This window comes from Nyctereutes procyonoides, unplaced genomic scaffold (assembly GCF_905146905.1).
Source record: "Nyctereutes procyonoides isolate TBG_1078 unplaced genomic scaffold, NYPRO_anot_genome, whole genome shotgun sequence".
Classification (NCBI taxonomy): Eukaryota; Metazoa; Chordata; class Mammalia; order Carnivora; family Canidae; genus Nyctereutes; species Nyctereutes procyonoides.
The window spans coordinates 38,760,591-38,781,471 of NW_026575142.1; the positions used below are offsets into that span (position 1 = coordinate 38,760,591).

A 20,881-nucleotide genomic window follows, 5' to 3' on the forward strand; every position below is an offset into this window, starting at 1 on the left:
CTCTCTGTCTGTCTCTCATAAATAAATAAAATATAAAAAAAGTAAATTCTTAATATTATTTCAATACATTTATAGACTTCCATATTTCATTATTTAATTTATATTTGGGTAGAAATTTATTCAAATGTACACATTCAAATAACATTTCATTGTGTATTTTAATCTGAAATATATATTATAAAGTAATGAGTTGTTTTTTTTTTTTTTTGGTGTGTGTGGAAACAGAAAATATAGAAGTGGGGCTCAGAAATGAAAAGCTGAAAAATAAGATATTTTTCAAAGAGAGCGCTCTGCTTAGATTAAAAAATAATCTGGAAAATTATTTTTCAAGCAGACTTTTGTCAAGTGTGATTCATATGAAATTTGCAAACAGAATATTATAAATTTTATAATTAGATTTAATTGCCGAAAAAATAATGAAAATGAGGAAGAAAATTATTCTCACCAAATAGAAAACTTAAAAGAGGTCGGATAAAATCTCTTTATATTCATTATGAATATAATATAAGCAGGGGCCTCTTTGGAATGAATTGTTTTTATTTTATTTTATTTTTTTTGGCTCTGAACGTTTTATCTTTAAAAAAAAAGAAAGAAAAGAAAGAAAAGGAAGAAAATGGAACACCATCCCCACAAGGGGAAGGCCTCACGCGGGCCCAGGTCTTCTCCCTGGCTCCAGAGGCTTCCGCACAGGCCCTGGCCGCTCACCGGCCAATCTCCTGTTCCTGGGGCAGGAGCCGCTCTAAGCATCCTTTCCCCCACTTCTCGCGAAAGCCTGTTCCCCAGAGTCCTCGAGCGCACACCTGAGCTCCAGGGTGAGGAAGACCCGGTGGGAGCGCCAGAGTCCCGGGGCAACCAGAGCGTCACTTGTCAGCAGACCCTCTGCTGGCTCTCGAAGCAAGCACAGAGCAAGCCCCCACGTTGTGTCCGGTATCCAGCTTGGAGACAGGCACATGCATGTGAAGAGGGACACGAGGGCCCAGGGGCCGCGCGGTGGGACTGGAAGAGGCTGTCAGCGCACCCACGTGTGTTTCACACCACTGCACGTTGCTGTCATCGGGCCTCAGTTCAAAGCCACGCTTTCTGAGCTCCCCCTGGTCCCACGCCAGTTTGCAGTTTTGATCAAACAACGAAAATAGAAAAGAGTAATTCTTATCATATCCACAAGTAAAAGCTGCAGACAGATCCTCGCCTGCTGCTAGAAGATGAGGTGATCTTCATGACATCGGAAAATTAGGCAAGAGGTGGAGACCTCAACAGGTCGTCCTGGCCCTGTGTGCACGTTTCTATCAATCTGATTCAAATTAATCGTTCGGATTTTTCCCTTTAGTAAGTCTGACAGAAAACTTAGTATTTTACATCAAAATTATTTCAAGTGGAAAAAGAAAGTGCAGAAACCAACTTTTGTACTTCAGGTTTAAAGGCAGAGTGTTTTATTTTTGTTTACGGTGTGAGGAGGGGGTCCAGTTTCATTCTTCTGCATGTGGTTGTTCACTTTTCCAACACCATTTGTTGAAGAGATTATCGTTTTCCCATCAGGTATCCTTCCCTGCTTTGTCGAATATCAGTGAGATCTATGGTCAACTGATCCATATTTTAATGCATAATAGAGGAAAAAATCATACATAAATGTTTTAAAAAGTAAATATTACTCACTTAAACTAGATTGTACCAAGGACACGTGTTCTGTTGAACAACTAACATTCATCACATGTGGTATTTACTACCATACAAAAGAAAACAGGGACATTAGAAGGAGTGACCGTGTCATTGGTTTAGATCCGTTGTAAAATGTACAGGTTTTGACTTACATAAAAGACAAGATAAGCCACTTTCAGTTTTAGGCATTGATTTAAAAGATCATTGAGGGCCTATGGTAAAAGCACTCATAATACTGTATCAGTAAAGAGGATTGCTTACAAACCGGAAATTTGGCTGAAAATCCAAACTGGGAGTCCTGACTCAATTATATGCATAGTGACATTTTTGGAGCAATGAATGCAATAATTATACATGCTATTTTCTGGATCTTCCTGAAGATAGACTATTTTATCAAGTTGAACCTCATGATCATTCTCAAACATTTGAAGGGAGTATCGGATAGATGCTGTTAGAGAAATCAGATTTTATTTTGACTAGATAAAATACTTATTAGAAGAGTTTTAGGTAAAACAACAGATGACCCTCAAACAAAAATTAATATGGTCCTCAGCACACAAATGAAATAAATGTTGAATCTGTACCATATGCAGTCATGGGCTATGAATTCTTGCTTACTAATAATATTTAGCAAAAAGCTTACACAAAAGCCAACCTAAATTTAAGATTAAAATAATTTGAAAAATGGGGTGCCTGGGTAGCTCAGTGGTCGAGCATCTGCTTTTGGCTGAGGTCGTGATCCCAGGGTCCTGGGATGGAGTCCCGCATCAGGCTCCCTGGAGGGAGAAGGGTGTGTATTAATATTCTGAAATGATTTATACCCATTGTAACTTATGACACAGTCTCAAATGAAGAGAGACCTGAGTAAGTTGGGCAGCATTCTGTCAGTTTGGTGTTCTTTATAATGTTCCAGAATTTTCTGAATTCTGAAGGAATTTTCTGCTTTATAAGAAGAACTTACACGATTCAGTTCTATAAGAATTAAGTAAATAAAGTAAATGGAAGATTAAGGAATTCATTGATTGTGTATTTTTGTAGCTTAAACAAACCAATATTGATATGTTATTGTTAACAGAAGCCCACTTTATTCAGATTTTCTTAATTTTAACTAAATGCCCCTTTTCTATTCCGGCATCCTGTTCAGGATATTGCATTTCATTTAATCATCTTACCTCATTAGGCTCTGCTAGGCAGTGCTGTCTTACAGACTTTGCTTGTATTTGATGACTTTGATGGTTCTGAGGAATGCTGGTTGGGTATTTTGTAGAATGTCTTTCAACTGGGATTTGTCTGATGTTTTTCTCATGATGAGACTGGAGTTAAAAGTTCTAGGGAAAAAGACCACAGATGTTAAGTACCATTTGAGCCATATCAAGCGGACACACTATCAACATGACCTGTCACTGCTGATGTTAACTGAACACCTGGGGCTCATAATTGCATTTCTTTACTGTAAAGTTACTCCCACCCCTTCACACTGTACACTTGGAAGGAGGTCACTGTATGGAAGGGAAGCCCTTGTTTGAGAGTGGAGAGGTATGCTGCACCTTTTTGAGAACAGACCATATAAGTTATTTGAAATTCTTCTGCAGGGGACACTTGTCTATTCTCCACCATTAATTTATGTATTCAATCATATCAGTGTGTACTTACATACATTTATTTTATACTTTGGGTCATAATCTAATATGATGTTGCTCAAATTGGTCCAGCTTTGACCATTGGGAGGTCTTTTAATTGGCTCCAGGGACTTTTTGATATACCCCTGGTCATAGTTTTTAAATATATTTAATTATATTATTATTTAACACTTCCTTGCCTTTTGCACTACAAGATGCTCAAGGCTCCTCTTGTGCATTCCTTGCCCTGGTCCTAGAATCAGCCATTTCTCCAAGGATCCCTGAGTCCACTAATTGCATAGCAGCATTAGAAATCAGGATGTGGGTGCTAGATGTGTTTATTGTTGCAGGGTGTTGTTGTTGCTAGATGCACTCATCTGACAGAGCAAGGAAATATCTGTGAGAATATTAACTTGTGTGTAAATACAAAGCTCTAAATATTTTTTTTTTAATGAAATCATCTCTATCTATATTAAGCTAAACATGGTTTAGGTCTCAGCTCTAATGTGTTACTACTTGGGTCATTCTAGCATCCTCCTTCCCCTTGCTTATCTCCAACCTCCCACACCAACAGTGAGAAACCTGGTGGCTCCCCCTCCCTCCATTTCCTTAATTGTTCAGTTCCAGTCTACATATACGGTGGTTTCAGAACTGGTAACGTGTACCCCAGTGGGAAACACACTATCAACCAGAACACAGTGCTTATGTACAGTTTCCATTGTCCTCCGTCCTACAGGCCCCGCTTATTTCCAGAGATTGAGGTCAGCCTCTTTCCGCCTTGCCTCTGAAGTGAGGTTGTTTCACTCATTTGTAATACAGTTAGATCCTTCAGTCACAGCCTATATTCCATCCTGGGATCCCATGACCTCTTAAGTGATTCATATTTTTATATTCATTAAATCTCCCTCTTTATACAGAAAGATTCTACAGATTTTGAGAAATGCATGGTATCATGTACACACCATTATAGTATCATACAGAATAGTTTTGCTACCCTAAATAACTCTTTGCTTTACCTACATATCCCCACTCCCAGCTTAAACCTTTGGCAACCACTAATTTGTTTAATGACTTAGATAATTTTTCCTTTGCCAGAATATCAAATAATTGAAATCATAAAGTTTCAGTCCTTTTCAGATTGGTATGTTTCATTTAGCAATATGCATTTAAGTTTTATCCATTCATTTGTATGTCTTGAGAGCTCATTTATTTTTATTGCAGAACAGAAATCACATTGTATAGAGGTGCCACAGTCTGATTATTCACTCAACTCTTGAAGGACATCTTGGTTACTTCCAGTTTGGGATGATTATGGCTAAAGTTCCATACAGGTTTTTGTGTGGACCAAAGTTTTCAAGTTGGTTGGGTAAATACCTAGGAACATGGTTGCTGGATCATATACTCCAACCAGTCTAACTATATATGAAACTGTGAAACTGTCTTCCAAAGTGGCTGTTCCACTTCTCATTCTAACAATAGATGAGAGTTACTGTTGCTCCATGTTTTTGCCAGTATTTGATATTTGCAGTTTTTTGTTTTGCATTCTAGCCAGTTTTAGCCATCTTAGCCATTCTAATAGGTATGTCATGATATCTGATTACTGTTTTCATTTGCATTTCCCTAATGAAAAATGATAATTTTTCTTTTTTTTTTTTAAAAAAGATTTTATTTATTCATTCATGACAGACACACACAGAGAGAGAGGCAGAGACACAGGCAGAGGGAGAAGCAGGCTCCATGCAGGAAGCCCAACCTGGGATTCAATACCGGGTCTTCAGGATCACACCCCAAGCTGAAGGTGGCGCTAAACCGCTGAGCCACCCAGGCTGCCCGATTGAGAATTTTTCATATGCTTATTTGCCACCTGTAAATCTTTTATGTATCTCTATGTATCTATGAATCTATGTATTTATCTTCTACCTATTTTTCTGTCATCTATTGAGAGAGGTTTATTTTAAGGAATTGGTTCCTTCATGATTGCGGAGGTTTGTTAAGTACCAAATCTGAATGATAAACTGGCAGGTTGAGAGCCCAGGGAAGAGTTGCAGTTTGAGTCCAAAGACAGTCTGTTTCTAGATTTCCTTTTTTTTTTCAGAGGAGCCTAGACTTTGTTCTATTAAAACCTTCAGCTAATTGGATGAGGCCCACCCATCTTATGGTTGGTAAAGTGCAATGACTTAAGTGTTAATGTCATCCAAAAACTACCTTCACAGAAGCATCCCATATAATATTTGACTAAATATATAAACACTGTGGCCCAGTCCAGTGGACACACAGAATTAACAGAACATTTTTTAATTTCAAATTCCAGTTATTTATTACTGGATTATAAGAAAGCAACTGACTTTTGTGTTTTAAGCATGTACTTTGGAGCCTTGTTTAACTTGCTTATTATTCTAGGACTTGAGCTTTTCTTCATACACAATTATTTTCTGTGAATAAAGACAGTTTTGCTTATTTCTTTCTAATATGTATATGCCTATTTCTATTTCTTTTCTTGTTGCACTAGCTAAAACTTACAGTGCCATGCTGAATGGGAATGGTGAGAGAGGACATCATTGCCTTATTCCTGACCTATTTAAAAAAAATATTTTATTTATTTATTCATGAGAGACACACAGAGAGAGGCAGAAACATAGGCAGAGGAAGAAGAAGGCTCCCGCAGGGAGCCTGATGTGGGACTGGATCCCAGGACCCCAGGATCATGCCCAGAGCCAAAGGCAGATGCTCAACCACTGAGCAACCCAGGTGGCCCCGCCTTGTTCCTGATCTTAAGGGGAAAGTGTCCAGTCTCTCATCTTTAAGTAGAATGTTAGCTTTAGGCTTTTAATAGATGTTCTTTATCAATTTGAGGATGTTCCTCTCTCTTCGTAGTTTGCTGAGAATTTTATTATGAAAGGGCATTGGATTTTGTTAAATTGTAATCAGATATTTTTCTTCTTTAACGTGTTGATATGAGAATTACATCAGTTCATTGGTATATTTTTGAATGTTGAACCAGCCTCATTATACCTGGAATAAATCCCACTTGGTTTTGGTATATAGTTCTTTTCATACATTGATGGATTTGATTACCTAACATTTGGTCGAGGATTTTTGCATCTTATATGCATAAGAGATACCCATCTCTAATTTTCTTTTTAAAAAAATGTCTTTACCTGATTTGAGTATTAAAGTAATGCTGACCTGAGAGACAAGTTAGGAAATGTTCCTTCTGATTTTATTTTCTAAAAGATATTATGGAGAATTAATACGATGTCTACATTAAATGTCTTGTACAATTTACCAATGAAACCATCTGGACCCAGTGCTTTCTTTTTTGGAAGGTTATTAATTATTGATTCAATTTCTTTTGTAGATATAGGGATGATTATGTTGCCTATTTCTCTTTGTGTGCATTTTGTTTTTTTGTGCCTCTCAAGAAATTCATTCATTTCATCTATGATATCAAATTTTGTGGCAAAGTTGTTAATAGTATTCCTTTGTTATCCTTTTAAAGCACAAGGAATCAGTAATGCTGACCTCCCTTTCATTTCTTATATTGATGACTTGAATTCTCTGTTTTCTCCTTCCCTCCCTCTCTCTCTCTCCCTATCATCCTGGCTAAAGATTTATCAATTTTATTTGTCTTTTCAAAGAACTAGTTTTTCAGTCCCTTGATTTTGGTTCTTTGTTGCTTTCTCTGAATCCCACAAGTTTTGCTGAGCTATATTCTCGTTGTTATTTAGTTCAAAATACTTAAAACATTTTCTGAAACTTCTTTTTGACCTATGGGTTCTTAGAAGTATGCTTTTTAATTTCCATATATTTGAGGATTTCCCGGTTATCTTATTGCTACTGATTTCTAATTTCATTTTATTGTAGTCTGAGAATACACTTCGTATGATTCCTATTCCTTTAAACTTGTTAAGGTATTTCTCTCATGGCTCAGAATGTGGTTTATCTTGGTTGATGTTCCACATGAGCTTGCGAAAAATGTGTGTTCTATTATCACTGAATGAAGAATTCTAAATCATGTCAATTAGATCAAGTTGATTGATGGTACTGTTTGGTTATCTATATATTTACTGATTTTCTGCCCTCTTGATGTATCAGTTACTGGCAGAGGATGTTGAAATCTCCAACTATAATAGTGAAGTTGTCTATTCCTTCTTTCATTTCTGTGTTTTTTTTCTCATGCATTTTGATGCTTTGTCATGTGGCACATTCATGTTGATCATTGTGTCTTCCTGGAGAATTGACTCCTTTATCATTATTTAATGCCCCTCTTTATCTCTGTTAATCTTCTTTGTTCTGAAGTATACTTTCTCTGAAATTATTATAGCTACTCCAGCTTTTTTCCTCATTAGGGTTAGCACAATATAACTTTCTTCATCCCTCAACTTTAACTTGTCTGAATCTTTCTTTATATTTCATGTGGAGTTCTTTCGTAGACAATATAGAGTTGATTTTCTTAAATTCCATATGAGAATCTCTATCATTTAAGGAATTTGAGGCCATACATTTTAAGGTGATTATTGATATATTTGTATTGATATCTATTGTTCTTAACTATTTTCTATTCATTTCATTTATTCTTATTTCTCTTATTCCTCTCTTTTTCTGCCATCTCTGGTTTTAATGGAGCATTTTGTGTAATTCCATTTTGTTTCCTCTCTGAGCACATCAATTTTACCTTTTAAAATAATTTTTAGTGACTGCCTTACCATTTATAACATATATTTTTAAATAAACGAAATAAATCTTCTAATAGCACTATATCCAACCATTGTACAGTGCAAGTACGTTATAGTGTAGTGCAATTCCTCTCTCCTACCCCTTGATACATCCCTGTCACTTATGTGCTATAATTACACAACACCAACACCATGCTACTATATTCCCTTAAGCAAATATTAATTTTTTAGATCAATCAAAAATCACAACAATAAAAATATTTCACTTTCACTTATTCCTTCTCTGATGCTTTTCCTTTTTAAAAATGTCAGCCCAAGTTTCTAGTCTCTATTGTTTTTCTTCTTTCTAGGTAAAGAACTTCTTTTGATATTTCTCCAAGGGCTGATTTCTTGACGATGAATTCCCTCAGTTTTTATTTGTCCAAGGAAGTCTTTATTTTCCTTTCATTTTTGAAGGATAATTTCATTGAAAGATAGAATTCTAGGTTGGTTAGTTTTTTTCTTCCAACACGAGCAATATTTCACTTCTGTTTTCTGATGTAAAACACTGAAATTCTTATCCAGATTTTTGTATAGACAAGATATCCCCTCTCCCACCGACTTCTTTCAGGACTTTTTCTTTGTGTTTGGTTTTCTATAGGTTGAATGTGATGTGTCTAAGTGTGTGTGCATGTCCATGCACCCATGTGTTTTGGTAGTAATACTGCTTGGTATTTTCTGAACTTTCTAGATGTGTGACTTGGTGTTGTCATTAATTTTGAAAAAAATCTGAGCCATTATCATTCCTATTATTTCTTGGCTGACTTCTATCTTCTTCTCCTTTTGTTATTGACATATCCTCAAGCTCACTGATTCTTTCCTTTGTCGTGTCTGTTTTATTGATGAGCCCATTAAAAGCATTTTTCATTTCTGTTACCGTGTTTCCGATTTCTAGCATTTACTTTCAGTTCTTTCTGAGATTTTCCATCTCCTTGCTTACATTAGCCATTTGTCTTAGTCTTTTCAGGCTGCTATGCCAAAATGCCACAGACCAGGTGGCATTTAAACATAAGAAATGCATTGCTCACAGTTGTGGAAGCTGGGCATCTGAGATCAAGGCACCAGCAGATTTGACCTGATGAGACCCTGCCCCCCAGGTGTCTATCTTTTTGCTGTGATCTTATATAGTAGAAGGAGCAAGGGAGCTTTTACAGGTCTGTTTTATCAAGGTGCCATTACCCCTTATGAGGGCTCTGTCCTAAAGATGCAACCACTTTCCAAAGGCCTGACCTCCAAATACCATCACACTGAAGGTTAAGATGTCAACAGCAGACTTTTGGGAGAACACAAACATTCGGTCCATAGAACCATCTGTTTTTGCATGTTGTCTCTTGACCCACTTAACATACTAGTCATGATTATTTAAACACACTAATACTGAACATACTAATCATAGTCCTTTACAGTTCTTTGGCTTCTGATTCTAATGTCTTTGTCACATCTGATTCTAATCCTGCTGCGGTTCTGCATGTTTAGACTATTTTTCTTTTGCTCCTTTGCTACCTTATCTGTGTTTTGAAGGCTGAATAACAAGAATAGAGCTAAGTAGGTCTTTGGTGTGAAGATTTATATTAACCTGGCTAGGAGTTGGTCTGTTTTGTGTGTGTGTGTGTGTGTGTGTGTGTGTTAAATGTTTACTATGACTGTAGGTGCTAGGGGCTTAAAATTTCTCTGATTTCCATGTTTTTGTCTCTCCTATTGTCTTTAGATTCCCTTTGAACTTTTCTTAGAGTGAATTTGTTTTGCTGTGATCTTGACTCTGTTCCATGGTTTTATGTTCCAGGAGTCCTGTTGGGGTTGGTAGCAAGGCGAAGGGGCCAGGGAACATTCCAGTGCCCTGTAATCTGGTCACAGTGACTTGGGCCTGGGCCTAGGGGTTGTGACTTTCACCAGTGTCTCTCCATTGGCACAGGTTACCCTTATGTCCCTTCCTCACTTCCTTCCATTTATTTCCTTGAATGCTGGCCCTGTAGACTATTTTTCCCCATGAGACAGAGGCTGGAGCAGGAGGAAAGCCCATGACGCACCTGGAATAAGGTTCTGGCAATGTATTTTTCCCTGAAAAGTAAATCTTTACTATGGAGAAGGTCTGGGCACATTCTTGAAGATTATTCTTCCTTTCTCTCTGCTGTAGTCTTGAGTGATTCTTCATTTTCAAAATGCCTGGTGTAGTTTCTGATAGTAAAGCCCATGAGAATGTGCACTCCTTGCCCCCACAAGGTGTGGTTTCTAGGAACTTCTTGTCACATCTGATTCTAATCCTGCTGCTGTTCTGCCTGTTTAGACTTCTTACTTACTTACTTTTTTTTTCTTTTAAAGATTTTATATATTTATTCTTGAGAGATGCACAGAGAGAGACAGAGGGAGAATCAGGCTCCTTGTGTAAGGCCCGATGTGGGGTTCGATCCTGGGACCCCAGGGTCATGCCTTGAGCTCAACTACTGAGCCACCCAGGCGTCCCAATTTCTTACTTTCTTGCTAGTCCAAATTTAGCACCCAGTAAGTGTTTCTACCAGTTGACGGCTCCAGGGGCTTTTGCTCCAGGCAAACAGATCTCTCTGGTTGTGTCTGTCTCTCCAGATTTTGGGGTGGTGGTCTGCCCATCAAGCTCAACTTTTCTTTTAGGTCCAAGAAAAGTTTTTTGTTTTCAGCAAAGGAGAAGGTTGCACAGTTGCACCAAATTTGGACTACTGTTTACTCTGGATCTTAGGTGTGATGCAAATGAGATCAGCCTGCATCTGTTTTGCTCCCATTTATCCTTGTCTTTAATCCTCCATTAGCTCCCATTTGCTTCTGGGCTGGGATCCATCTGTTTCCTCTTCCTAGTCCCTTTTCCTTTGTAGCCTTCTGGAAAGGGATGTAAAAGCCATTCTTAATTGCAGTTCCAGGGCAGAAAAAGTAAAGCTGATCCTGCATCAGTGGATTGAAAATGGGAACAGAGATACAACACAGATGTCTTTCTGAGGGGCCACCACAGGTCTTGGTGACCAGTAGGGTGTGATGAGGGTGACAGAGTAGAGGTAGAGGTAGGAGAAAGAATACTGCAATTGTAGGCTGTTTGGGCGGATTAATCATTGGTTAGGTATGCCCTGCACATATCTAACAAACGGATAGATATTTACACCATGATGGGAAAATCAAGCAGACTGTTGCATCTAAAACAGAAGCTTTGATGTGATCACATCTGTGCTTTCACAAGGAGACCTCAGGAGGACTGGCAGGTCATTGGGAGATATTTTGGGGGCAGGTAGATGCCAGGCTTCTCTCATCTCCCTTCTCCTTGACAGAGACCCAGAGGGGATGGGTTGAGCGTTGCTGAGGCCCAGCAGAAGATGGAAGGAAACAGTTGCTCATAGATCTCCTTGCATTGCTCTGCTGTGAAAAGAAACTCAATAAAAGCTTCATTTTCAAAAAAACAGTAGGCTTCTTTTCTGAGAAATAAATGCTATTTCCTTTCTTTTTTCTTTTTACCTGCACTAACAGGAAACTGAATTAAGGTTGAGTTTTGCACCCCAAGGCTGCAGTTGTAGATACAGTTGTTTTCATCCTTGTGATCAAATATTGAAGGTGCACGTGGGGAAACTGATGCCAAGGTGGAAGCACAGAGTCCCCTGTGGGCCACGTGAATGAAACATTCTATGCCCTGAATCACAAGCAGGCTTTGAAATCCCAGATTTCACTTCTACTTGAGTCTGTTTTGGAATTGTGAGAAATCAATATGAAACGTATAGATGCAACTTTGAAAAAAAATGTCTTCACTCACCTGAAAAAGCCAGACTGGAAGTGCTCCCACCAGTTAGTGTGCAGTCCTGGTGCAGAGCCACTATCCGATGTGAACCATGAGATGCTTGTCCTCCTTTCAGATCCTCCAAGCCCGCCTGGGTGGGAGCGGCATTGGTCTGGAATCCGAAGTCATAGGGGCTCTTGGGAACGTGAAGGAGCAGTCTAGCAAAATTGGAGGAAAAGGGTGAACTTTAGACTTTATAAAAGAATTCAGGTTTATTACTTTTAAATATATGGATTAACCTGAGTTGGCCAGAGAAAGGGCTACCCTTGAAAAGGCTGTTCCTATTCCTGTGACCCTGTTTACATGAATGGTATATTCAGATATGTCTACAAATGATACATTTTCTCGGGTAGCAAACTTTTCTTCACCATTTACACAGTTCAGCTTAGACACTGGTTTTTCATAGATTCCAAGGAAGTGACCTTTTGAGCTGGCCCTTTACAGATGGCTGCTGGCAGATCCCATGCTCTGGTAGGCGAGGATAGTGACAGATGAGCACCATCTCTCAGGACTCACCGTCAGAAACTCCTGAAGGCACTGTCTGCAGATGGTGATTAACCAGACAGGTTTATCCAGCTCCTGGAAGACCCTCCTTCTCAATTAACCCCACGTACATAGTTAGATTGATTGAGGACTATAGAGAGAAATACACACCAGTCCTGTCCTCAGGCACCAAGAATCTAGTTGGTGGCGAGGGAGCAGGGGGAGATTGTGCAGGTGATGTGGTAGGGGACATGGCAGAAGTAAGCTCGTGTCTGTGGGGATGGGGGCCACAGGGAAGAGTTGGCAGTTCTGCCTTTGGTGGAAATGGAGGCTCGGGAAAGTTACACAGAAGTGATTTTTGGTTTGAATTATTTATAAAGGGCTTGGTTGAGAAACAGGATCCAAGATGGAGCAATGAAGGCCCAGGGCCTTGGGAATGAAGCATGTGCTGCTTGGGGAGCCTGTGAATGGTGTAGTGTGGTTGGGTAGTGATGGTGCCTGTATGTGTGTGAGGGGATGGCGCCTTTCATCAGCGATCTTGACAGGTGGATCCAGATAGACAGCAACAGGAGCTGGGGCCACGGGAGACACAATGGAGACTCTATTCTAGTGACCTTGGCAAGCTCACTAATGGCCTTTTCACTTATTTAAAAAAAAGTTTTTACTTGAAATAATTTGGGGCTTAACAAGAGAGTTGAAAAGATAGTGCACAGAGTTCCTGCACACCCCTCCCCTTACCTCCTCTAATGTTAACATCTATGCGACCCTGGTGCATTAGACAAAGTCAGAAATTAACACTGGTATAATATTATGAACTCAACTGTAGACAAGTAATATTTCATCAGTTTCCCAAGTATGTCCTCTTCTGTTGCAGGATCTGATGCAGGTTTCATGATGCTTTCAACCCTCATGTCTTCCTAGTCTCTGCCTATCTCCTCACCGGTTCTTTCTTTCATCCCCTGATGTGTTTGGAGACTATTGGCCAGGTACTTTGTGAAATATCTTTCCCCTTCCTTCTGTCCATCCCTCCTTCTTTCCTTCCTTCCTGCTTTCCTTCCATGCCTCCTTCCTCCCTCTCTTCCTTCCTTTTCTTCCTCTCTCCCTCCTTCCCTTCTATCTATCCATCCATTTATCTTTTTTTCTTCCTTCCTTCCTCCCTTCTTTCATTTTGAGCATTTTCTTACCAAGTACACCAGAATCATCTCGCGTTGCACTTCCCTTGCCCATAGCTAACTTTGCTTTTTAGACAGAGAGTGAGGGATGCCTGGGTGGCTCAGCGGTTGGGCGGCTGCCTTCCACTCAGGTCGTGAGCCGGGGATCCAGGATCGAGTCCCGCATTGGGCACCTGTGAATAGCCTGCTTCTCCCTCTGCCTATGTCTCTGCCTCTTTCTCTCTCTCTGTGTGTGTCTCTCATGAATAAATAAATAAATCTTAAAAAATAAATAAACAGGGAGTGACATGACAAGAGACGTGTTTGGAAAGGTCCATGTCATGGAGGATGGATGAGTTTGTAGAGGGGTGACTACTATACTGATCAGGCTGGAGATGAGGAAGCCAGAGCAGGTTTCTGTGATGATGGGTGGATGTGTGTTGGGACTGGAAACACAGGAGTGGGTTTTGCTTTGCTTTTCTGGCCTCCAACAGCAATATTATTGCCCAAGTTTTCAGCACTCTTCCTCTGGCTCTTTCTGTGTTGTTTCCTCGATTTTCTGGATCCTCTCCTTTCTTATCAGAGCTTAACTGAATTGCCTCACTTTTTGCAAGAGAAGCACTCACTGCTCAGATAGCCCTTTGTTTCTTAGATGTGCAAGGATGACACTCTTTCTTGCTCTGCCAGGCACTGTAATAGGAAATAGGAGGTAAATATCACAGCCAGGTTACTGTTCTCATGAAGCCGACAATTCTACGATATGTAATAAACCAGTGAAGCTATAAACAACCCAGAGTATTCTAGATTGCTGAATAAGTGTGATGCAAGACATACAGTGAAGAAATCTGATGCAAAAGAACCTCATTGGGTAATTTTGATTGAATGCTCATTGCAAGGCCCATTAAAGGGGCCGAGGGGCAGGTGTTGGGTTGTGCCAAGATGTGCAGGGAAGAGCCTGCCATGTAAAGATCCAAGGAAAGAACACTTCAGGCAGAGGACTAGCTAGTGCACAATCACCAAGAGGAGGCAAGATTGAGTGCACATTTTAGGAACAGATTGAGAATCCATGGGGCTGAAAAATCATGGCCTGGGTCGGGGAGGGAAGGTGAGATCAGATGGGAAATATTACTTGTGGACTGGTCAGCCTAAGGGGAAAATGAATTATATTTCAGGAAGAATGCAAAGCCATCAAAGATTTCTACTTAGAGGAGTAACATGATGTGATCTATGGTTTTTGTTTTGTTTTGTTTTGAGAGAGAGAGAGACAGAGTGTAAGCAGAGTGGGGGGGGGGGAGGACAGAGAGAGGGGGAGGCTCTGTGCTCAGTGTAGAGCCCAACACAAGGCTCCATCTCATGACCCTGAGGATCTGATCTATGTTTTGAAAAATTCACTCTAGCTTTTGTGGTCTCAGGGTTGTAGGAGGGCAGCAGCAGGTGTAGAGAGATGAGAGGTGAGAGATGAAGAGGGTGGCAGAGATGGGTGTGAAGAGAGGAGGGCATGTTTGGGAAATATTTTGGAGGTTATAATGATAGGATTTGCTGATGAAATAGGGCAAAAAAAAAAATCAAGGACGGAATCTAGTTTTTAGCTTGAACAACTGGGAACTGAGGACAGCTGACCGAAAGGCAAGTGTGCGAGGGGAGACGAAGAGTGTGATCTTGAGTATGTAAATCTGTGATGGTGATCAGGAATCCTCATGGATGTGTTGAGAAGGCAGCCCTGAGTTTAGTGTTCGGGAGAAATGTTAATTCAGAGTTAGTAATCTGAGGGTGGTGTTTCAAGTCTTGGGGCTGGAAGGGGACGCTGTGGGAGAAGGTACAGATGGAAACCACCTTTATTTTTGTGCCTCACAACCCCCAAGTGATTGCTTTAGACATACAAGGTAGCAAATTTCATTAATATACAAATAAAACAACAGGGCCCTGATTGCAATACCAGGTCGATGCGTGGAGTGGACAGAGCAAGCTCCTATTCCATCTCCCAGCTCCAAAAATCCATTTAATATATTGTCCTCGGATAGAGAACATATCAGATATTAAACTGATAAGAACAGATACTACACTTGATCTTAGTCAAAAGGCCGAGAAGTGATCAGGGCCCTGATTATAAGGAGAATAGCCATCTATCTGGGTTAAGATAGAGACAAAAAATGGAATAAAAGTATTGCAAAACCAAAGGATAAGACACAGCTGACGTGCTCATAGTCAGTTGTTTCTGGAACCAACGAGCACCGCAGTGACCCTGGGGCTGTCCCTGGGACTTGGATTCAGAAGAGCAGTAGTAAGGGACAGAAGCAGAGCCATTTGAGGAAAGAAAGGGAAAATGGGATGACTTCCATCTAACTTCTCTTAAGAAGAATATTTAAAATGAGATTCCATGCTTTTGTCAGATCCATAAGGATGACAGGGGACCAGAAAATCTAATAGGAGGGGAGGGGGGATTCTGAGGAAATAGTCTGGGGCAACCCCTAGGAGAGATTAGGGACTTGGGCCAAGGTCTCAGAGCCACCGCCAAGGGGTCTTGGCAGAACCACTGTGACGATGGCCACTGAGGACTGGGTCAGTGTGAGATTGGAAAGTGGGCATTTAAGAAAGGGAGACTGGGGAGGTCAGCACCAAGTATGCACAGAACCTCTGAGAAAGTCTTGGTGGGACTTTACTCCACAATAGCATATCCAAGGCAGTGAAGGAATTAGGACCCCAAGAGAAGGCATGCTGAAGATGAACCATGCAAGGTGCACCAGGACATGTAACATGCCATTAGGAATGGATTGGATTGGCTTTGATGCAGACAATCCCCAGGTAGAATTATCTAACTCAGGAACATGTAGGCAATATATTCCTCTGAGTAGCAGATGATTTTGGCAGATTCTGAACTTCCTGATTTCATCTCTGTCACTGTGGGATACTTCACTAGACGAAATCTGGTGGGATATGTTTGAAAAACAAATATGTTGGAGGTTGGAACACTAAAAGAAGATCAAAGGAAGGAAGATTTGGAATTCCAGCAAGTTGGACTGACTTTCCATTTCACGGGGAAGGCATCAAATAAGAAGCGGGTTGAAGTGTTAGAACTCGGCTTCCTAGAGCCTTCCTGAAAGTAGTGGCAAGGAGAAGCTGGAAATAAAACACAAGACACATACTCCCCCCATTTCAGGAAGAAAAGCAGTGTAACAAAGACACGCTAAGCAGAGCCTGAACACGGGTCAGCTGATGAAGCATCTCTAAGAGCACATGGAGTCTCTAGGCTTCCAGGTGGTGGACTCCAAAGACGCTGATGGGAACTCGTTCATAAGTCTGCTGGGGGCAGTTCTTCAGTGGGAAGACAGGTGGGAATGAGGGGAAGGTGTCCAGTGGGGTGTGTTGGGCAGAGTCCTCCAATGCCACAGTGGGAAGGGACAGTGGCCATCATTGTGGCCTGGCTGGACTCATAAAAAAAACATTAAACATTAGACAAAGCCCATGGTCCCCAGACCCAGGGGCAAGAAAGAGAGAGGGAAATCAGGAGGAAAAAGAGAGGTGGAAAACATTTGTATTTGTGGAAAGGGAAGGGTCTCTCAATGACACCCGATTCTCCAAGATGAAGAGCTAGGACACGTTTCCTCCTACATGTGGTAAGTGCAGTGCCCAGAGCAGGCGTGATGGAAGACTGGATTCACCTGAGCTCACGTCACAGGCTGCAGACTCCATCCAGGGCTGGCTGCATGCCCCCCATGCTCAGAAGGGCCCTGTATTATTCTAATGCTCCATGGGGTCACAATTTGAAATTATTAATTTTATCTCTGCATGTGTGCTTTGTGAGTGAAGTCTGGTGGGACAATGAAGCATGCATATGAACGGAGAAGGTCCAGGCACCTTGGCAGGGCCACCAGCCCCTGCCACCTCAGTCCCATGTGGTGTTGGCGATGCCCGCGAGCCCAGAATTCCCATGGACTCTACGTGGGGGGGGTCTGAATTTTCTAAACTTTGTGGTGTGCCACCAGGGCTGAGATTGTCTTCTGGTTTGGTTAATTCTTTAGATTCTTTCAAGAGTGAGGATTATGAGCACGTTGGTGTTGAACGAGCTCGATCTCTAACATCTTACAGGACCCATGACAGCTTGTAGGGCAGAGGACTCCAGCCTGGCTTCTGAAGGAGCCTGACGGTGCTCCCATTTGAGAGGAAATGGAGGAAATAACAGTACTTTTTTCCATTTTAATTTCTTTAAACTTAAATTTTTCTTTAAAGGGTTTTTTTTTTGACTCTTAAAAATTTTTCCTTAGACTGTAGATTTTGGGCTTTAATTCCTTTGGCTTAGAATCTTTTTCACTTTTATTTCTCTGGATTTTAATTTATGAGTAAAAGGGAATTTCATCTCTGAATGTTAATCCTGAGAAGTTTTTCACTGAGAGGGCTTATATTCAAATTGGAGGCATCTGTGGATTGCAGGCATCTTATTATTTGATTGCTTCTGTTGTCACTTCAGCTCATTGCGCCACCTGACCTCCTCCTGGTCTGATGTCACAGTCCTCTCCACTGTGATTCACACATAGCCACACACATGTTGCCTGAAGAGGCCCACTGCGTGCCCTGGCACTCAGTGTCCCCTTTCTCTGGAGGCTCTTGCCCTCCTCCTCTCTCTTGCAAACTCAGCTGGCTCATTGCAAATGTCACTTCTCTCCTCTGACTCAATGCTTCTCTCCTCTCTCTTCCACTTTTGCACATCTCCCCCATAAGCAGAAATTGGGAGTCCTGCTTTGATGTGTTTGCTTCAAGTCTGCCCATGTCGAAGGTTGTCCGAGCTTAAGGAGAAGGACATCTATCACAGGCATTGCCGGTTTCTTAGTTTACAATGGGTCACCTCTTCTTCAGAGGGCGGACATCCTACAAGCATCCTCTGACTGCTACCATTAGGCCCCTTTCAGGCATCGACATCTCTGCTCTGCTGGTGACTATTACTTGCTTTTCAGTGTCCTCTCCACCCTTCTCCACTTGCTGTGTGTTCTAGAAGATGGATCCCCATGAACCAGCTCTGGTCTCTCTTTCCACTGGATTTGGCTGGTGGCACTGGCAAATGATCTTCTGGTTTCCACTTAGGAGGTCTTCAGCATCTTGTCTAACTTCTCCCTGGGTTCTGGAAGCACCCCACCCCTTTGCCTGTGGGTCTAGTCATTAGGGCCTTCTGGTGCTGCCAGCCACAGGGGGCTGCATGTTACCCTTGTTGACTTTTCTTACTTCTGCCCATATCTCTGCAAACACCTCCCTACCAACATTTCCTTAGGCTACTGGTTGACATACTGCTTCTTGTTGGGACCCAGACCAAGATATTTGAGAAGCTAAATAATAATAATAATTACAGGGGTGCCTGAGTGGCTCAGTCAGTTAAACATCTGACTCTGGCTCAAGTCATGATCTCAGGACCCTGAGATCGAGCCCTGAGTTGTGCCGGGCTCCCTGCTCAGTGGGAAGTCTGCTTCTCTGTCTGTATTTTCCCCCACTCATGTACGCTCTCTCTTTTTTTCCCTCTCATATAAATAAATAAAATCTTTAAATAATAATAATAATAATAATAATTACAGCAAAATGAAGCAAATTGTCTTGAGAACCTTCGTTTTAGTTTTCCATTGCTGCATGGCAAACTAAACTTAGCACTTTAGAACAATGCCCATCTGTAGTTCTGTAGGTCAGAAGTCTAGACTCAGCTGAATCTCATGGAAAAAAAAAAAAAAAAGAACCGCTGACACTTCCCAACACGTGGGCAAGGACCTGCTTCCAAGCTCGTTAAGACTGATGGCAGAATCCAGTTTTTCATGACTGTGGGACTGAGGTCTCCATTCCTTTGCAGATTGTCAGCTGGGGGTTATCGGCTCAGAAGCAGCACACGTGGCCCTCTCCATCTTCAAAGTAGGCAGTGAAGAGTTTCTCTTGCATTAAATTCTGTTCCATTTTGAACATCGGTCTTCAGGAACAAGTGTATCCATCTTAATGGCTTGCTTGGTTAGGTTAACTGCGCCATATTACAGACCTCAGCACTTGGGTGACGTCCCACGTGGTCACAGGACCTTCCTAACTCAAGAGAAGAGGATTCTTTAGGGTGACTCAGTTATTACTGGATCATTTTAGAAATCTGCACACCCCAGACTTAATGAATCTTGATGGATCACTAATTACTCATTTCTTCAGTAATAATAACATGTGTGTTCCTTGGATTTTAAGTCTTTTCCTTATAAAACAATGGACAAACCGAGCTGGTCTGGATATTTGTCCTAGCTTTGGAGTGCTTCTGATTCCTGTTTGGAGACATATTGCCCTCCTAGGAGGTATTTAGAAAAGAGTGGATGGAACTGGAGGGTATTATGCTGAGTGAAGTAAGTCAATCGGAGAAGGACAATCATCATATGGTTTCACTCATATGGGGAATATTAAAAATATTGAAAGGGATTATAGGGGAAAGGAGATAAAATGAGTGGGAAAAATTAGAGAGGGTGACAAAACATGAGAGACTCCTAACTCTGGGAAACGAACAAGGGGTAGTGGAAGGGGAGGTGGGCAGGGGGATGGGGTGTCTGGGTGAAAGGCACTGAGGGGGGCACCTGATGGAATGAGCACTAGGTGTTATACTATATGTTAGTAAATGGAACTCCAATAAAAAAATTATATATTTAAAAAAAAGAATGAGATGATTTTTATTTTCATCACTTCTAAGGGAGATACTAGCAGCTTGGTGTGATTTGGCCAAGGGCTGTGGGAACACTCAGGATGTGACTTAAAGTCCTGCACAATAATTGCCCCTGACCACATGGTTTCTCAGGAGAGAACACTATACCATACATTAGATTTCTGCTTACTGAGTTATAGTTACATCCCAGCTGCTTCCAGAATACTTCTAGGTTATGCTTTGTGTGAAATTTCTTACCTGTTTTTGTATGAAGTGACCCCTTTTAGATAGCATTTAAATGGGCTCTGGGAACTCTAGGGGGAAAAAAGCAGCTTCTAAATGACACCAATAACAGAGGGGTGCGGTTGGAAGACAAAATGATTCTAGAAGGGTTTTTCTTCGGCTACTTGATGAAAGTTAGACCCATCACATCAATACCGGATCCTGCGAGATGGATGTGTTGCCTGGTTAGGCTGACCACTCTCCAAGTCAAAATAGCTCTGAATGCATTATTTTGGGGTGGCCCCCAAATTCAATGCATTAATGAGCCCAATCGATTTTCCTTTCTCCATCTCTCTTGGGTCTGTTTCCCCTTTTCTACTGCCACTTCATAGCCTACTCTACCAACAGCTATTTCTTGATTTTATAACACTTGCCACGCACCATCCTAATTATCTCTGGCTTAAGAGTTGCCTTTTGGCTTATTTAGTTTCTGCCTCCCACTCCAGTTAATTCTGCATTCTGACCATCTCAAGTAATCATGTGGGGTTATTGATCAAAACCCTTTAATACTTTTCCTGTGCCTTCTGTGTTTCAAAACCCTAGTGGGCAAG

General features: G+C 41.1%; 1 non-coding gene across 1 annotated transcript; it reads right to left on the reverse strand.

The window, feature by feature from the left end:
• Positions 1-15,316: 15,316 nt before the first annotated feature.
• Positions 15,317-15,504, reverse strand: LOC129498975 (U2 spliceosomal RNA). Its single transcript, XR_008662248.1, has one exon. It is a non-coding gene; the product is annotated as a U2 spliceosomal RNA (small nuclear RNA).
• Between the last annotated feature and the right edge of the window lie 5,377 nt (positions 15,505-20,881).